This window comes from Marmota monax, unplaced genomic scaffold, assembly GCF_021218885.2.
Source record: "Marmota monax isolate L192 unplaced genomic scaffold, Marmota_monax_Labrador192_F-V1.1 WCK01_AAM20220418_F8-fsc00039, whole genome shotgun sequence".
In the NCBI taxonomy this organism is placed as follows: domain Eukaryota; kingdom Metazoa; phylum Chordata; class Mammalia; order Rodentia; family Sciuridae; genus Marmota; species Marmota monax.
In genome coordinates, this window is record NW_026693602.1 from 38652 (window position 1) to 46528 (window position 7877).

At 35.7% G+C, this 7877-nt stretch overlaps 1 pseudogene; it reads right to left on the bottom strand.

Moving 5' to 3' along the window:
- Nucleotides 1-4269: 4269 nt before the first annotated feature.
- On the bottom strand, nt 4270-7116 carry LOC124103058 (PRELI domain containing protein 3B-like; annotated as a pseudogene).
- Nucleotides 7117-7877: the final 761 nt, after the last annotated feature.

Below are 7877 nucleotides of genomic sequence, written 5' to 3' on the forward strand. Positions count from 1 at the left end.
TTCTCAGGACCACCTTTCATTTGTTCCCGGCAACCATGACCCCCAAGTCGAGTCACCCACCAAACAATCCCAGAATAGTACTAAGTTAACTATTGATAATCTTTATGCAGCTACCCAACAAAGTGCTGCTTCTGATTTTACCTATTAGTAAAAATGTCTTAATATCCCCTGGAGGTGGTATTTACAAAATGAAGACTGGTGTTTATGGACCTCTTCCCTCTAAGAGTTTTGGATTAATTGTCCTACATATAGCTCTGCCTTATGAGGAATCCACGTAATTCCTGAAATTGTTGATCCTGATTTTGCAGGTGAAATTTTAATCATGGCATATTCTACCCAAACCCTTTCATTGATAGTGGAGAACGAATAGCCCAGATTTTGTTACCTTTTTTTCAATTTCCTTCTAAAAATCAATCAAGAACTGGAGGATTTGGTAATACAGGAAAGTATATATTTTGGGAAACTTTAGTTACTGATCAGAGACCCTCTTTAACTCTAAATATTCAAGGAAAATGTTTTGAAGGATTATTATATACTGGGGCTGATGTCTCAGTTATTTCCATAAAACAATGGCCACAAGAATGGCCTAAAAACAAAAATGCCAAATAACATTAAATGGATTAGGGGAAGTAACAGATGTGTGGTTCAGTTCTGGCCCTCTATCATGTCATACCTTAGAAAATGTTAGGTTTCTAACAAGCTTTTACATAATAATGTTCCAATTAATATTTGGGGTGGAGATATTTTATCTCAACTTGGAGCACATATTCACATTCCTTCAAAAAACTTGTAGCCACTGTTCAGTCCCCTCGAGCACTGTCATTAACAAGGTTAACTGGTACTCCTAAATGGATTGAACAGTGGCCTTTAAAAAAAGAAAAGCTTGAGGCATTAAAACAATTAGTTACTGAACAATTACAGGCTGGACATATTGAATATTCCACATCACCTTGGAACTCCCCTGTATTTGTTGTTAAGAAAAAGTCTGGAAAATGGCGACTATTGACAGATTTAAGGGAAATTAATAAATGTATTAAACCTATGGAGGGATTATAATTAGGACTTCCCTCTCCTACAATGATTCCAAATAAATGATCAATTTCTGTTATTGATCTAAAAGATTTTTTTTTACTATCCCTCTCCAACCTCAGGATAAGGAAAAATTTGCTTTTACAGTACCTAAATATAATCATCATCAACCTGTTAAATGTTATCAATGGACTGTGTTACCTCAAGGTATGATTAATAGTCCTACCTTATGTCAGGATTTTGTTGCCCAAGCCTTAGAACCAGTTCGACAACAATTCCCTTGTTACATTTTATATCATTATATGGATGATCTTTTATTAGCAGCCCCTACAAACAATGAGCGTGATTGTTTTTATGAAGCAGTTCTAAAGGCTTTATCAAAATTTGGATTACAAATAGCCCCAAAAAAGTTACAAATTAATTTTCTTTATTAATATTTAGGATTTATATTGGATAAACAAAAAATTAAGCCTCAAAAGGTTCAAATAATAAAGGATAATTTAAAGACTCTTACTGATTTTCAAAAATTACTAGGGGATATCAATTGGATTCGTTCATCTATAGGGATCCCTACTTATCAGTTATAACATTTATTTACTACTCTAGAAGGTAATTCTGAACCACTTAGTTCTAGAACTTTAACTAAACAAGCATTACAAGAATTAACCTTGGTTAAAAAATATTTAAATGAAGGATATTTATCTTATATAGATTTAAAAAAAATCCATACAACTAATTCTCTTCCATACTCCTCATTCCCCATCTGGAGTGCTAACTCAAACTGATCATATAATAAAATGGATTTAATAAGTATAATAAATGATTAACTACATGTATAATAAGTATAATAAACAATTAACTACATGTATAGATAAACTAGCCTTTAATAATTAAAGATAAATCTAGACTGTTACAATTGAGTGGTAGAGAGCCAAATCAAATTATTACTCAAATAACTCATCAACAAATTTCTTATAATCTACAATTAAATGAAAATTGGCAAATTGCTTTAGCTGGTTATTCTGGAGCTTTTTCTACTCAATATCCTAAATCTAAAGTCTTTAAATTTTTTAGAAAATATTCTATGATATTAGTAAACCCTATTTCTTTGACTCCTCTTTCCAGTATTACTGACACACACACACAAAAAAAACTTCAGCAGGATATTGGACTCCTATAGCTTCTAAGGTGTATCCTCATGAGTTTTCCTCTGTTCAACCTGCTGAATTATGGGCTATTACTTTAGCTTTATTAGATTTTTCCAATGTTCCTCTTAATATTGTTTCCAACTCTCAGTATGCAGTTTTGGTGTGCACACATCTACCTTCAGTTAGTCTTCCTATCAATCCAAAAACTGTAATGAGAAACTATTTGCATTTACACAAAGATTATTATTACAGAGAACTATTTCAGTATATTTTACTCATATTAGGGCACATTCTACACTGCCAGGACCATTGACTAAAGGAAATCAATATATTGATTGTTCCCCTTCAAAAGGCACATCAAGAACATGCTTTACATCACACAAACACTAAAGGACTTTACAAAAAATACAAAATAACCCAAAAACAAGCATGTGACATTATAGCTAACTGTTCATCATGTACTACTTTTAATATCCCTTACTGTCCTCTGGATGTTAATCCAAGGGGACTTCATCCTAATGCCCTTTGGCAAATGGATGTTGTTATAATTCAGTCATTTGGATGACTAAGATATATACATCATACCATTGATACTCATGCTCATTTTCAATGGGCCACAGCATTTTCTTTGGAAAAAGCTGATGCAGTCATTTCTCATTTATTATCTTTTTTTGCTATCATGGAAATTCCTAGAGAACTTAAAACTGATAATGCACCTGCATATACATCACAAAAATTACATTCATTTTTACAGAAATATGACATTACACATACATTTGGTATACCATATAATAGTCAGAGTCAAGCTATTATAGAAAGGGCAAATGGTACATTACGAAAATATATACATAAAATAAAAAGGAGGAAAATGTAGATAATCAGACGTGACTGCATGCGTGCTTGCAAACGAGACGCTTTGCAGTCCTTGGTGGAGCTTGCCTGCAAACATGATGTTCTGCCAAGTGGGCTAGGAGGGCTCTGAGAAAAGAAAATTACTTGCAAACAAGAATGTTTGTATGTTCTTATCAAAGAGCATAACTCAGAATGCTCCAGCCCAAGAGTAGATTAAGACATGATCAGCAAGTTACTTCTGACTAGTAAGTTACTTCTGCACACAATGTTTTGCAACTTAGAGACCTGAGTCATTGCTATTGGAATGCTGCCTTCTTTGTTCACAATACTATAAAAGGACTGCTGTATTCAATAAAGGAGCTTCTTCTTCTTCTTCCTTGCTCATGCTGACCTGCATTTGAATTATTTGCGATGTGGCAATTTATAAGTTAGGTAAATGTGAAATGCTAAAAGATGTGAACAACTGTTCTGTTTAAGAGAATATTCTTTTTAAGAGTGCTACAAAACTCAGGTAATGATTATTTTTTTTAGTTAACCAAACCAGCCCACAATATAGCATGCTAAATTATACAGTTCAAATCCAAGGAAAGTAATTACTTTATTGGGTTACAAAACTTTGGTAAATCAATATAGTACTCTCTAATACAATAAACTATTATTTATGTTGGGAGTCATATATTAGATTTAATGATAATTTTCACTCCAAAATTATCTTTAAGTACCAAATCAAAACACTGATTGATAGCACATCAAGTTATTTTATAGAATTTAATGTCTTTTAAAACTATACAATTTCTCCTTTTAGAGTGAGACTCTTCACGTATGCTGTTCTAGTCTGAATTAGCAAGGTGAGTGTATGTATATAAGGGGAGGCTCTGCATGCTTGGTTCTGAGGTTGGTCCAAAACAGGTAGAGTTGCCATGTCTGAATAGTGTTAAAATTGTGTTTTGAGGAGACTTAATGTCAATACCAATTCCTCCCAAGTACTCTTAAAAAATTTTTAAATTTTTACATAAATATCAGAATCATAAAAATTAGTCAGTCCAAACCACAATACCCTCAGATGATTGCTTGGATTTTAGAAGCACTGTATCTTTTTATTTTGATCAAAACTTGCATAGCCTTACTCCAGGTTATTTTTTTTAATTCTACCTAAAATATAGTTGTGATTTTTAAATAACAAATAAATACATTGTCTGATTGAAGAGACCAGGGGACCTGATATCGTTTACTGACTTCATTATTTCTCTACAAATGCTGCCATTGCCATCGGTGTCCTTATACTTCCATTCGCTGAGGCCATCAACAATTTAATCTCAGCATTTAGTTTATGTATTACCCATTCCATTGCTTCTCAGATTTTTCTAGCATTGGAAGATACCATGCTTACCCTTAACCCTTCCAGGTAACTGCTAAGGCTGACTTCCTGCACAGAGATGATGATTTCCTGAGGCCAAAGTCTTTTCTGGGTCTTGAGGATATGGTTTGTATATAAGTCTGTCATCCACTGAAACTATATTTGTAAAGGAAATATTAGTAGATTTAAGTTTCATTGTTTTCTCTAGAGAATCAACTACAGAATGTTCTTGGAGATATGTTTTGGTGCCGCAGTCTGGCTGGGCACAATCAGGAGCCACTTGTCAAAAGAAACTAACTTTATTTTTAGAACCACACACGCCAAACAAAACAGCCTCTCAGGAAAAACCCTCAGAGCCCCAACTGCCACCACCGCTTTCCACAAGCCTCTCTCTCCAACCACACAAGCCTCTCTCTCCAACAAGCCTCTCTCCACCTCCCACAATCCTCCTGCTCTTGAGGCCGATTGGCTGGGTCACGTGGGCGGAGCCAAAAAAGTCCCCCAATGAGCAGCTCCATGGTCTGAAAGGGCAGGGAAACAGCCCAATGAGCATCACCGCAGAGGAGCCAATCAGCTAGATGTTGCTGGGGCCGCTGTGAGCCAATCATCAGCCGGCAGCTGGAAGTTTGCTGGCAGCTGGAAGTTTGCTGGGGCCCCTTCAGCTGTGGCTCTCAACATCTCCCCCTCTCTGTTTAAACAAAAAGCATGTGGCTTAGGGACCGTGCCTGCCTTAGGTTGTCCAATAGTACATATGGTCCTTACCCGTTAGGTTGGTACCATTGCAATTGGATCTTACCTGTCACTGACTACCGGTCCAGTATACAGCCACACCTGTGGAGAGGTCTTTGTACCATCGGGGGGGTGAGGTTCTTTGCCTCACCTCTGTTGGCCCCCAAATTTTAGATGGACAATCATGACAAGCAGAAGGGAGGAAGATACACCAAGCCAATTGACGGCTCCTTTTGGAAAAATTGTACCACCGATGACATCATCAGCAAAAATACCCCAACACTACCACAAGTCGCTGCACCAACAGATAGTTCACAATGCATACAGGTGAGTTCACAATGTGTCCAGGCAAGTTCTGCAAGCAGTTCAGTGATGGCTATTGCAGAAGCTGTAGATTGGTTTTATCTTTGACTTCACCAGCACTGGGATGAAGATAGGAATTCTGGCAATAATGGCTAAAGAAAAAATTATGTAACATTCCAGAAGGCACAAAAAGAAAACAATTTTCTTAACAATTTACATTGTCTTCACCGGCACTGGGATGAAGATAGGAATTCTGGCAATAATGGCTAAAGAAAAAATTATGTAACATTACAGAAGGCAATAAAGAAAACAATTTTCTTAACAATTTACATTGTCTTCACCGGCACTGGGATGAAGATAGGAATTCTGGCAATAATGGCTAAAGAAAAAATTATGTAACATTACAGAAGGCACTAAAAGAAAACAATTTTCTTAACAATTTACATTGTCTTTAAGAGAATTATTAAATATAATGAAAAGGAAAGGTGAAAGTAAACAAACAGATCTGTTAACCTCCTTTTTTGTTTACATATTAAAACAATCCTCAACAGTTGTTTACCCAATTTAAATTAAACCATTTAAATCACGTGAATAAAAAAATATATATATTTGGATCCATTTTTTCATGAGCGCTCATCATATATGATATATGGACATACGTACATTCAAACATATAACACAAGACACAAGTGTGCACACATATAATACATACAACACATAACCTAATAGTAAAGGCCTTATAACTTTTTACAGGTGAAATCTCCATTGCAATGTTTAAAAACTCTATAGTCAAAAAATAGAACTGATCAGCAAAACATTAACCTAGGTCTGTATGAGCTCAAAAAACGAAATAGAATGTGGGAAAGGGCAATAATAAAATTGATATTGAAAAAAGCATCCTGGTTCTATCGCAGATGTAAGAATAGCCAAATTGGAGTTTTGGATATCAGCTGTTATGGACTTGAGTCAAATCATCTTCTTTTTGGTCTGTAGAAATCGCTTTAGTTAATCTCTCTGGAATCCAAATCGGCTGCTGTTCTCCCTGTGGAAACACACAAACAGGCCCCTGACTCCAGACAATCACTGGGTCAGGACCTTGGTTAATCTCTCTGGAATCCAAATCGGCTGCTGTTCTCCCTGTGGAAACACACAAACAGACCCTCGACTCCAGACAATTACTGGGTCAGGACCTTTCCATTGTCCTGTTAGAATATCCTTCCAAAGTACCTTGGGCTTATGCACATTTTTTGGACACATATGCCTTTCCGCAGCACTAAGTCCTGATGAATCCAAATTTAAAAAGTTTAGAGTAAAAAGGGTTATTTTAAGTTTATCTTTGGGGAATATATACCCCTTCCCAATTCCGTCTTTTTGCTTTAATAAGTACATTTTAATAGTTTGATGAGCTCTTTCAACTATGCCTTGTCCCTGTGGATTGTATGGGATTCCTGTTCCTTCGGCTGTGGCTCTCAACATTTTGGTTTTTGCTGCACCAATAAAAGACTTCAGGGTGGAAGGTTGTCTCCACTTTGTGCTGAGAAGTCTGTGGCTGTGCAACTTTCCAAAGGGATCTCTATGGCTGTCCAGCACATTAATTCCAACCACATTCAGGTTCACAGGGTTTGGGCATTTCTGCATTGTAGCTGTTGTAACAGTTTCCCACGGGTTGAAGATATACTCCAAGGTCCAGAGCTTCATGGTGCCAGCAGCCCAAGCCCTGTCCTGGTTATGTCAGGGGACAATGACATAACAGAACACAGGCATACTGTTCTGCCTTACCAGCATTCAGTGAAACACAGAGCATGTGTATATTTTTCTAGTTAATGGTTTTCTAATATGTTAAGTCTTCATTTAAATATTTGTGCTTTATTATCTATAGTTTTAAGTTCCTGAATACAAAAATTTTTAACATTGATCAGTACTATATATGCTTTTAATGAAACTTGTAGCATAATGTACTATGAAAGCATAATTTCATTATAAAATAAAATTATTTATTGTTTCTACCTACAGAGTTTTAAGCCTGAGTCTAGTAAGGTGTCATTACATAGTAACTACAGAATATATTCAAATGGTTTACCACTGAAAGAAGACCTACCAGCAAACTATGTATTAGGCAGGTATATAGAACAATTATTTCCATTCTTACCATTCTTGCTGTAATGCACTACATTTGAAGCACTAGGAAGCTCTGATGTTTTATTTTCATTTTTTTCCTCCATTCCTCCTCCTGCCCTGCAATATCTTGTTCATATGTTTTAATGCTGCATAAATATGCATTTTCTCATGCCTATTTCCTTTGGCTGCTGTGCTGAGCTGTAACAAGTTGATGCTTTTGTTACCTGTATACAGTTGCTTGCTTTAAATTAGTAGATCCTGAAATAGCTTTTCTTGTGTGTCTAAAATAAAAGTATTTATGGAAAAATAAAATAATGGCAACTATCAAAGTTATTTTCATG